Here is a 12,973-nt window from a genome sequence, read left to right on the forward strand (position 1 = left end):
ATAGAATGCTGAACATTCTAAGACTGTCTTTCACACGTGACCGTTTTAAAATACTTAGCATTCAACATGGGTCTTGTTCGAACCGATGTAGAAATGCTATTTTTTTTTATTTTTTGTATTTGGGGCTACCTTTTTTTTGTATTTACAGAGTTGAAATAAGGCTCAAATAGTAAACATGTGACAATATGAAATTAATTAAATTTTATGCAATGAATATGAAATTTTCAAATATTTTATAGTTTAAAGCAAATTAAGTACACTAAACATGTTTATTTTTTAACAAATTTGACACAAATTAGCCAAGTTAGTAATTATTTATATGTAATTACTTTCTTTTCCAAATTAACCAAATATTAGACATTGAAGATATTTAAAAAAAAATCAAGTAGTCAAGCTGTATGATGATGACATAATTAACTATCATGTGGTAATTAAAATAAAGCATTAAATGCTGACACAGTACCTAAAAAATGTATGAAGCCAAATGATAGACAGTTATAGTGACCCCAACTACCAAAGAATTCAGCATATATGCCCACATGTAAGCAGGATTTTGGAAAAAGGCTTTCCATGGTACATCATATCCTGTATTTTAAGAACAGGACACAAAGCAAAGTTACTTAGCAGATATTGCAAGTATTCATTCAATCCAACCCAGTGTAAGGTTTACACACACAGAAAACAGCATTCTGCTATTTCTCAAGTTAAAAAATTAAATACTTTTAAAAGGAGAAAGTAAAAATAGACACGACTGGGAAATTGGAGTTTCTTGAGAGAACTCCTCTTTATGAATATATATAATGTTATTACCATCAAAATCCTTAACAAAAGACTACTTGTAAATTGTATGAAGATGAGATAAGGATATTACGTATAATAAGTAACACTAGGAAATAGTTGTCAATAGAAAAAATATTAGAATATGGCTTTAAGCAGAACTGGCATGTGATTCCTATGGACATTCAAACTTTGACACAAAAGTGAGGTTCAAAACTGCCATAAGTTTTTTACTTATACCTTTAAACAGGCATTAAGTTATGTGAGAGAAGTTTTCCATGATTGTGTACTACTGGTATCATCATCTGCTGTGAGACAATCGAAATCAAAAGTAAAAAACAGTCCATTTAACCATAAGCCTCAAAAAATGTAAACAAAAGAAAGGAAGTCTTCAACCGAACATCCAAGACAACTTATACATGAACATGCATGCTGCCTTGAAGGCATAACATATAAAAAACATGGCAGTCATATAAGGTTAATAAGTTTATATAAACAGCAGAATAGGAAGTTTAATGACAAGTCCGATTTTTAAAACATCAACAAAGACTATCCCGTAATTTTTTTATGAAAATATACCATAGAATACATGCGTTCATCTCAATCTCACCATTTGAAACACAATGAATAATTAAAATGGAACTTTTATGAATAGAACATCAGAGAAAAAAAAAACACCTGAAAATGACTAATCAATCGAGATACTTAAACCTAAAATATAAGTGGCAACAGAGATCACCTATAATTATCAGGATTCATTGAAAGTAATGTCCGGTACTAAGCTTTGCCTTCTTCTAGGTGACCGAGCTTTACCAAATGTGAAACCTGTTGTTCTTTGTATACAAGTTTATCAACCTAGGAAGGCATATTCGGAATCAAGTTATATATCATGTATTAGTTACATTTATCAAATTCCCCAGGTTAATACAACTAAAACATACTTACAATTTTAGATTCTTTTTTGTGCAACTCCTCCAGAGCTCTCTCAAGAAACTCACATTCCTCTAACAATGAGATCTGGGCAGGGAAAAATAATAACAGCAGTCAAACCATATTAAGATTTCATATTCTTGAACATTCAACAGTAGCATTGACAGCAAAGAGAATGGTATTCAACAAATGTAATTTGACCATATATCAAACTATAAAAGTGACAAAAAAAATCTAATTGATTTATAAAGCCATAGTGGATACCAGCTATATCATTAGCATATATTAAAGAGCATCACAAAAAGCCAATACATATTTCAGTTACACCAACCCTACTAAGGGTCTTATCTTATCTAATTGATAGGAGCTTCAAAGTACCATGAATACCACCTAGAGGTCAACCTGAGAATTAATAATGAGTATTATCATTTACTCCACCTGCTGCTTAGGTTATGTGAATATAATAACTGGTGCACAAATAAGCCATTTTCCAGTCCCATTATGCCTCACAGAAGTCACCAATACAAAGACTTGTACTAGACAGGGAATACCAAATCTTTTGGACATATAAATTCATAAATCCAAACCATCTTAGGACCTTAGAGCCATTATATAACCTTAAAAAAAGAATAACATAATTTTAATATACCGCTTAGAAGAACCCATGATGAACATGTCATTTAAAAATACTGAAAATTATTAATTATTTATTGAATAGGATACTGTATAAAATGTACATAGTTGGTGTAAAATATTTTTCCGTATACATCTCTAATAATAAGATTTTGTCGTTTTCTCATAACAAATCTATTCATTTATAAATATAATATATGAGTAGTTTCTTTAAAATTATTTGTTGAAATAAACACTCATTTTAATAAAATAAGTAATTTTTTATTTTTTATTATATTTTTCTAAACTCTTTATATTTTAAAAAATAAATTCTATCAATTTTGTATGAAAGCACTCATATAAGAGACACTTATTTTAAAATTATTTTTTTAAAGTTTAAACCAATTCATCCATATATATATATATATGTATATATATTTTTGAAATTTCTTATATATATTTGTGTAAAAATAGTTTACACACAAGGGGATAGATAAAGTGAGAATAGTATTTGTAATAAGAAGATAAGAGAAGTAAATTTAGATTATATAATCATGTATGTGGATAATTATGCTTATATAATCTCTTAAAAAGTTATGTCACATTATCTTTAATCTTAATATTGCATGATTTTGTCCGATACTTAATTAATCATGATTATCTAACTTTCTCATAATAAAAGTCCCTTCAATTCACTCTATATACTCACATATGACCATATATGTATAAATTTAACCAGTAAAAATAATCTCTACTACCATGACAGGGTTTAGCGTGCACTGTTTAAGGCTGCTTGCGACAAGTCACAACTTAAATATGTCAAGTTTCTGCAGTGTTTTTATTACCTATACATTTAAAAAGCCTTAAAACTCAATAGTACCAATTATCATTCATCAAAGTAGTTAATTAAATAATACAATAGATACTCAACTTGTACAAATAATATCAAAATAGTTATACTTGCTAATGTTACGGAACATAAATTGTGAGTGTAAAAATTTAATTTAATTTCCATTATACACCAACCTTTCACATTTTGTTATCCGCACTTTTTTGGAGAGATTATGTCATCCACTCTTACTTATAAGGATTATAATGAGTTTTCCTCTAAGGTCCTAAGGTGAAATTCCTCCCATGATATGGCCTTTCTTTGTGCACTTCAAAATTCGGAATGGAAGGAGACCCGAAGGAGATTTTCATTCAACTTTCCCCTTAATCCAGCCCAAGTTCTAATGTGATAAATAATTCTATTTTAAGCACATCCTGTTATCATTTTCAGTAAAATAGAAAATAGAAGACAAAAAAAAAAACACCTCCAGTGGTTAAACAGACTAACATTATGATTTTCAAACTAAGGCAAATGCATTTAAGATGCTACCTGTAGGAGTGATAGGCCACAAATAATTTCAGTATTGTCGGGATCAATTCTCAGTGCATTTCGATAGCACTTGATCGCCTCCCTGTATTCTTTGTCTGACCGATAAAGGAGACCACAAACATGCCAGCAAAGATGACTTTTAAGGTCATTCTGTACCAGAACAAAAATCAAAGCTGGATCATCTGACGGACAACTATTGTAAGATTGATAAACTTGATCGTTTGCTTTAGACTTATGGTCCATGTAATTTAATGTCAAACCCTTCATCGATAAAGTTTCTATCGTCGAGAAACAGGAACAGACACATAAATAAAAATTATGACCAAGGAAATAAAATATGCTGCAAATTAGAAATAATAGATAAAAAATGGGGAAGGGGGGAGGGGCTAACATTGCATTTCTTGGATGACTTACTTAAACAATTAAGCAGGGAAATAAGATGACCCCTGGCCATAAGGAAAAACTTAGAAAATAATCACCAAAATAATAAAGTATACCTCTATGGTCTGGAAATTTTTTCAAAATTACATCAGCTGCTTTGAGACCCTTTTTATATTGTTTAGTTTCATATGATTTCTGCAGAAACAACAACAATGACACATAATCTCCACATCAAATTTACCCACCACCTCCAAAAACAAGATTATTCCACTTGCATAAATAAGTGGATTCCCCCCCCCCCCCCCCTTGATAAAAACAACCACATCCATAGTCATTCTAATATCAGTTCGAACTCCTTGCTTCCTATGGCCGCAGGAGAGAAGCCAAAGCCAATAAACTTAAACTCGGAAATGCCCCTCCCTAAAAACCCGATACTCCATGTAAGAACTTACAAATAACAATTAAGGAAAATATCTGAATATCCTAAATTTCCTTTGGTCCTAGATTTGCGGCACTAAATGAAAGTAGCTCCTATGGGAAAACAAAGAGCACAGTGAAGGAAATAACAATTAAGGAAAATTACAAATTTTCCGCCTCCCTCTTTCACTATCCCTGTCTCTCTTTATTCCTGCTTCGTCTTCATGTTTCCCTGTATCTATATGCACTTCTGCTCCTTTTCCTACGTTTTTCTTTGCTCCTACTTTGTCTTCTACTTCTATCGCTGTCCCTATCCCTGCTCGAAAGCCTAGACTCAAAAGAAGTCCTTTTTGTTGAGCTTGTCGTGGATGGATTGAAGCTGTGCTTGCTTCTTTGACTCGGAGGAGGCTTTGAAGAATTTGGAGAGGAACGAGGAGGAGGGTTTTGGAACATCGTCGTTTGGTGCTGAAGAGGAAAAGCCAAGACATTGCTTGAACCTCGCAGCTCTCTCGCCCTTACAGGTCAGCTCGTCGTAGTACGCCCCTGCTTTTTCTTCTTCCATCTCTAAACTTCACTTATCAATTTCATTCTTCATCCATCTTAACTCAACCAACAACCCTTCACTCTCCATGAAATGTAAGGAAAGACAATAGAGTTAGACCGCAGTAAACATAAAATAAAAATAACAGTTAAAATTGTGAAGAAATCGTGAATTGAAGAATGAATTCAACAAGGTACCTAAGAAGCAGGAGGGAAGGTGGAATGTCAAGAAGAAGAAGAAGAAGAGAGAGAAAATAGTTAGCTCCATGGATGGATGAATACACCCTAGTGATTAGTGAGAATGGTGCATGTGCAAGTGCAGAGAGTGTGTGTGAGTGAGTTTTCTTTTCTTCTTCTTCTTCTCAGCTTTCTTCCTCTCTCTTGATGTTGAGGTAGAGTATGCAGGCACGTGACAGAGTTCCAGCAAGCTAGCTAGGGTTTTAATTTTTTTCAGCAGAATTAAGATGGTTTTTTACTAAAACCGTCTTAAATTATATTAGACATAACATTCTAAGGCGGTTTTCAATAACTGTCTTAGAATGTGTGTTGTAAAAGGCATTTTTCATTACAATAATTACAACAATGCCATAGGCTCGTTTTTAAGGTGGTCCACTTAGAACCATCGTAGAATAGGTGTCATACAAACTTATATTTCTAGTAGTGCTTCCACTCCCTTCTTTGAAATCAAGCTTCTCAAATGCTTCTAGAGTCACATTCATCGATTATTACAAATTAAAATGCTTCCATCAACTTCATTGTTCTCCCTCGTTACTTAGAGAAATTAATGATTTGGTCTTTATCTAAGATGATGGTATAAGGTACCAAACATATAATGCATAGGATCCAAATAGTAATAATAGTTAAATTGTGTAATAAGATACTTTATCTATGTTTTAGTTTGGTTTCTTATTATTAAAAAGTTTCACTTTAGTCTCTTGTTCTCTCTTCACACTCATTTTTTATTTGATCCTCACAAACCTCACTTGGAGACATAGGTGTGAGGGTAACCTTTTTCCCTTTATGTGCAAATGAAAATTTGTTTGTGACAACATTATGGGCAACATCCTTATCATACTGCCAAGGCCTTCCACGTAAGAGATTGCTAGCCTCCATAGGGAGTACATCAAACAATATCTCATCAACATATTTTCCAATGGAAAAGCATATAAAAACTTGTATATCTACAACTAGCTCCCTATTCTCACTCAACCATTGTAGTTTGTAAGGCCTAGGGCGAGGGAAAGTTTTCAAAGCAAGCTTTTCTATCAGTCTTTGGCTAGCTACATAAGTGCAATTTCCACCATCAATAATCTAAGAGCATATTTTCCCCATGACCATGTACCTAGTATAAAAAATGTTCTCCGTTTGTGTTTCATCTCAATCCTTACACACACTCCCCATTAACCTCCTAACCATCAAAAGAAAACCTTTCAAGGGTTGTACATCACATTGACTTTCACTCTCAGTAGAAGAACTAGAAGAGCTAGAAAAAGATGCACTAGTAATAACCCCATTACCCAACACAGCCATTGTCCTTTTGTTCGGACATCGGGAGACAGTATGAGCTTTTCCCAAACACTTAAAGCATTTAATGGAACTCGCTTTTGAAGAAGTGGGAGTAGGGTTAGAATTATTTTTACCAAGGGAAGCACATTTTCATGAGATTTCAATGAAGATCCTCTCTCCTTCTTGTATGTTTGTTTCCTCTTTACTTGTTGTTCCACCTTGATAGCTTGATGAATGAGATCCTTCAAAGAGGCATAGTGGTGCAACTCTACAATGTCCTTGATCTCCCTATTGAGACCATGCAAATACCTTGCCATGGTGGCCTCTAGAGACTTCTCAATTTGATCCCTAATCAAGGAAATTTCCATCTCTTTGTAATACTAATCCACACTCCTATTTCCTTGAAATAGTCTTTGGAGCTTGTTGTGCAGTCTCTCCCATAATAAGGCGGCACAAATCTCTCTCTCAAAACTCTCTTCATGTCTTGCCAAGTATTAATCAAATGCCTTCTTATCCTCTAAACATCACTCCTCACTTGATTCCACCATACTGAGGCATATCCCTCAAACTCCATGGAGACCAATTTGATCTTTATCTCTTCATTGTAGTTCTAGCAAGCAAAGACTTGCTCAACCTTGATCTCCCACTCAAGATACACTTTCGGATCACGAGTCCCTTTAAAAGTAGGGATCTTCACCTTTACTCCATCAATCCCTTCCTCTCTTTGCCTACCTCCATATCTTCTATGACTTCTTCTCTCCCTATACCTCTCATTCCTCCATCCTCCCCCATCCTCTTCATACTTGTCATCTTCTCCATGAGAATAATTAGATGATCTTACCCTCTCATCTTTGCTCTATATTTTCAATCTCAAAGTGTCCAAGTGTAATTTAATTTACCCCAAGTGATATGTAAAAAGCAAGACAAACATATGAAAAAAATGGGTTCGAAAAAGGAGATGAAGGAGAAAGTTAATCTCTGTTGATATATATATATATATATATATATATATATATATATATATATATATATATATATATATATATATATATTGTAATTTTAGGATTGGACTCCTCTAAGGTGCAACTTGTACTTTAGAACTACACATATCTAAACTACTCATAATAACACATTATTAAGATCATTACAATTAATTAAAAAATTTCATATCATATTTTTTATAAATAAAAATTTGTCATCTTATCACCAACATCATCACCATCATTGTCATCGGTGGTGATGATGATGGTAATGTTGATGACAACAACAATTATTGGAGTGATAATATTGGTGGAGATAATAGTATATTTTGTTCTTAAGAGAAAATTATGATATCAAAACTATAAATTAATGATAATTATGTGAATTCTTTTGGCGTTGTTCTTTAATTTCTTGAAATCTAAAGTCTTATGTTGATAATTTATGATGATCTTTATCAAGATGAAACTCTAATTAATTTTGATAAAAAAAAACTATTTCATAGATTATTATCAGGATAAAACTTTAATTTTAATTCAAGAACAATACAAAAACACTTAAGGAACTATGTCTAAATTTTATTATCTTTATTATTAGGCAAATTGATAAAGTTTGATATGAATGCAGGGTAAGTTATAATAGTTATAACTTAAGTTTACCTATGCGATTTTGGTACCATAGGTTCTAATTGTGTGAATTAGGTCGTCTAGTATAATAATTGTATGATTTTTCTCCCTCCACCAGTCAATAATAAAAATTTAATATATTTTTCCAACCTACTACTAGATGATGACATTTAAATGTCATGACAATTGACCTATTACTTGATATTTATATTGTTGTGACTTAATTAAACTTTTGATCTCTTTGTTGTTGCAATAGTGAATTTCCAAAAGAGCAAATAAGTTGTGTCAGTATATACTAGTTTTTGATCCGTGCAATGCACAGAATAAACAAGTTTGGTTGTGTAGTGATAAGATGATTTTGTATTAAATAATATAGTTTTAGAGCAAAAAGCTGCTCAATTTTTTTTTTTTTGTAGAACTATTTATTTTGGCATATGATAAGTAAAACTTTAAAAGAATAATTCAAATTAATAAAAGTTTGATAACGCGTGTTATTGTTAATATAGCAATTATTGTTGTTACAAAATGTTGTAAATTAATGTACGTAATTTGTTAAAAGAAATATATCATTTTTCAATGATTCTTTATACATCTCACTCACTTGATAAAAGGAAATAAAGATAAAAATAATTCAACAATATATGATTTTATATGCAAGAATATTTGATAAACTATATTTTGAATTGTAACAAAATGAAAACTTTTGTTACAATATGTTTTTTGGTAGCAAAGATGTTTAAATTTCAATATCATGTTGCATTTCTCTATCAATTTGAAACTATAACTTAATGTTGAATGTTACATAACTTAAGAAATATAGAAATACAATGGTAATAAATATTGAAATATTATACTTGATAGACATTTGATTCCAAAACATAATTTCTCAATTGGGTGGCATTTAGTTTAGTGTTATTACACAATCCAGAAAATTAGTCTATATTTCTGAATAGCATATTGGGAAGATCAATCTTAAATGCAACAATTGTACATTATATAGTATCAGAGACGGACCAACATTAACCAAGGGGGTTGGCCACCCCCTCCCCCCTCTTACAATTTTTTTTTAAAATATTATACATATAATATTACTATAATTATTTTATATTTTTAGTTAATATTAATATATAATATTATATTACTATCAAATGCTCTTTAGAATTATTTCTTACTATTCAATTATCAATGAATTTATTTTCTTAAAAGAATATAGAGAAAAATAATTTATGATTGTTTAGTTACTAATAGAGTATAAATAAGTTTATTTTTCCTTATTTTCTTTTTATTAGTTAATATTATAAGCAATTGAACATTAATTATTAATTCTGTACTTTAAATTTATATTTTGACATAATATCAAATCTAACGGAGGATTTAGTAATATTTTTTAATTAATTATGTTTTCATCATATAAAACATATTTTATGACTTTTATAGCTTCAGTTTGGTAGGTTGGAAGGTCACGTTTAAATGGCTAATAAAAATGATAATGTTGAACATATTCCTTTAGCAATAAAAAATAATTTGACATTAGAAAAGACATAAATATATCATAATATGATTAAAGAAATAAAAAATATATAATGAAATTCGTGATATGCAATATACCTACAGATTCAAGAGACGCATAAAAGTAAAATCTTGTGTAATTTTTTCTTGCAAAAGATTATGCTACACTTACCATTGTATTTCAACGGGTGCAAAATGAATTGGGTGAAAAAAGTATAATCATGATTGGTTACATGAAATTCTTTTGTATTTATAATCACGATCGGTTTTTTCGGTCAATCAATTTCTATTAATACAACCATATTGACTTTTTTCCATTCAATTCCTCATCAAAAGCTACAAAATATATTTCCGCAACTACGCACATATACTTTCTTTTGTATATCTACAGATAATGATAAAGATAAAGTAATTTCAAATTACATTTTATGGATTAAAGAAATGTGGTCTTATTAAATACAATTTTCTATTTTAGTTCTATTTAATTTTGCGCATTCAACTTTTCCTATTAAATACAAAAACCCTCATGCAGTGTTGGTCAATCACACGACCCCTCCCTAATTTATTTTGTAAATCAATGAATGTGCGTTGTAGATAGATAAGTAAGGGATGCTTGGTTACTATAGAGATTTCAGGTAATATATCAATTGATTGACATACATTTATAATATCAATTAATTTGATTATTAAAAGGAACTAAATTTATGCATAAAAATAAAAGTATTAACTAATGATGCAATTAAGACATGCTTGAATATTACAAGAGTTATGTGACACTTGGTCAATTGTGTTTTAAAAATTTATTATTTTTTATTACACTTTAATATAAAGTTATTATGAAAACATAAATATTAATGTGATTTCTATTTTATGGAAAAATATTTATCACTTACTTCCAAATTTCATTTAATAAATGACAATTAATATACATTCTTTTATGATCATCACAACACATTTCTTTTATTATATTTTAAACTATGAGGAAATTAAGAGTGTATTTACTTATTATTTCTTTGGCTTTTTGGGATTCAGATTTGAGAAGAAAAGAGTCCATACCAAAATCCCTAAATCAAATGACAGAAGAAGAATCTGGACTACCTATAGTAAATTTACATGCATCTCATTGTGCAGTCATGAACTTAGGGCTCCAATTTTTTTTTTATATATATTTAGTAGTTTTGGAAGGACTGAAAAATAAAATTAAGGATTTTCTTTCCCCCTATGACTACAGGTGATCCACCCCAACAGAAGACAAGTCAAGGAAATGAGAAAAAGAAAGAAGATGAGAATATTACTCAAGGTTAGTGTGATTTTCTTTGAAATCAATTCTTTTGCTTAAGTGTCTCATGTTTTGATATGGTTTCAAAAGGCAATTTAATTCCATGTATTCAAGAGATATTTTGTTCTTTTAGAAACACATGTGTAATTTGAGGTGTATTTAATTTTACTTGACTTTATTATTTATGTAAGAAATTTTGGAAGAGTTGAAAATTAAAATTAAGGGTTTCCTTTCCCTCTTTGACTACAGGCGATCCAACTCAACAGAAGAGAAGTCGAAAAATCGGCATAAAGAAAAAATTCAAGAATATAGCACAAGGTTAGTGTGTTTTTCTTTGAAATCAATTATTTTCCTTAAATGTTTTATGTTTTCATATGATTTCAAAAGGAAATTGAATTCTATGCATTCAAGTTATTTATATAAATTTTTTTCAGACACAAATTGAAGAGTATTCATTTTTAGTTGACTTTATTGATTATCTAAGTAATTCTAGAAGGGTTGGAAAATAAAATTAAAGATTTTCTTTTTCTATCTGATTGTAGATGATACACCTCAACGGGAGAGAAGTCAAAAAATTCAGAAAAACAAAGAACTCAAGAATATTACAAAAGGTTAGTATGATTTTCTTTGAAATCAATTATTTTCCACAAGTGTTTTATGTTTTTGCGTGGTTTCCCAAGGCAATATAATTTTAAGGATTCAAGTGATATTTCTTTTCTTTTTTACCAATATTTGTAATTTGAAGTGTATTTCTTTTGGTTAACTTTATTGATTATCTAAGATTATATTGATAGACTATTTTCTTGTGAAAGCTCTCTTTATATACTTTCTTTTAAAATCATCACATCACTTTTCTTTTATTATATTTTCAGCTATGAAGAAATTAAGAGTGTGTTTAATTATTATTTCTTTGGCTATTTTGGGATTCCGATTTGATTTCTTTTAATGTGTCTGCTTTTATTTTAAAAAAATGGTTATAAATTATATTTTTGCAACATAGTTTATTAGGCACATTAGACAACATTGAAAGTTTTTCTCATTTAGAAAACCCTATTTGAGAAGAAAACAGTCTATACCAAAATCCCTAAATCAAATGGCGGAAGAAGAATCTGGACTACCTACAGTCAATTTGCATGCATCTCATTGTGCAGTCATGAACTTAGGGCACCAATTTTTTTTATATTTACTTAAAATTTAGGAAGGATTTAAAAAATAAAATTAAGGGCTTTCTTTCCTCATATGATTACAGGTGATCCACCTAAACAGAAGAGAAGTCAAGGAAATGAGAAAAAGACAGAAGACGACAATATTACTCAAGGTTAGTGTGATTTTTACTAGATTAATTATTTTCCTTAAGTGTTTTATGTTTTCATATGTTAACTCAAAGAGAACAATGGAGAAAAATCCAACTTACATATCTGGCATAAATAAATAAAGAAAAATCTTGAAATGAAAATCCTCAATTTAGTCTTTTAAGGGTACACGTTTTATCACATGTTACTTTCTGAAAATATTTAGTGACTACATTATTTCTTCAAAGATTTTTTGTCATAATTTGTAGTTTTCAAAAGTTTTTCTCCAGAATGATTAAATTAATTTCACATTTAAGCCATTCTACCCCTACTATCATGTGTATATCAGCATGCATGGTTTTATGCCTACTTGATGATTTTCTATTCTTTGTTGTGTAATAATATTGTCACATAACTAGTTCACAATTTTACACCATTATGGGAGTGAACATATTTTAGCTAGTTTCATTTTTATTAATAAAAATATCTGAGACACAATCACTATATCTTTTCATTTTATTTTATTAGCAATATAAATTATTATTATAAATATAATTTGGATCCTATGCATTATTTGTTGGTGGAAACGAGGGAGAACACTGAAGTTGGTGGAAACATGTTTGTTTGTAATAATCAGTGAATGTCACTCTAGAAGCATTTGAGAAATATGCTTTAAGGGAAGGGAGTGGAAGGTGGAAGAGAAACATATGGGTTCATTGCGAAGACGAAGACAAAGTTCCACTCTGGA

General features: G+C 30.3%; 1 long non-coding RNA gene across 1 annotated transcript; it reads right to left on the reverse strand.

Moving 5' to 3' along the window:
- Window positions 1-461: 461 nt before the first annotated feature.
- On the reverse strand, window positions 462-1,867 carry LOC121174511 (uncharacterized). The gene is made up of 3 exons (XR_005890619.1): window positions 1,723-1,867; window positions 1,517-1,632; window positions 462-585 (listed from the first exon to the last, which is right to left on the reverse strand). It is a non-coding gene; the product is annotated as an uncharacterized lncRNA (long non-coding RNA).
- Between the last annotated feature and the right edge of the window lie 11,106 nt (window positions 1,868-12,973).

This window comes from Glycine max, unplaced genomic scaffold (genome assembly GCF_000004515.6).
Source record: "Glycine max cultivar Williams 82 unplaced genomic scaffold, Glycine_max_v4.0 scaffold_143, whole genome shotgun sequence".
NCBI classification, from domain to species: domain Eukaryota; kingdom Viridiplantae; phylum Streptophyta; class Magnoliopsida; order Fabales; family Fabaceae; genus Glycine; species Glycine max.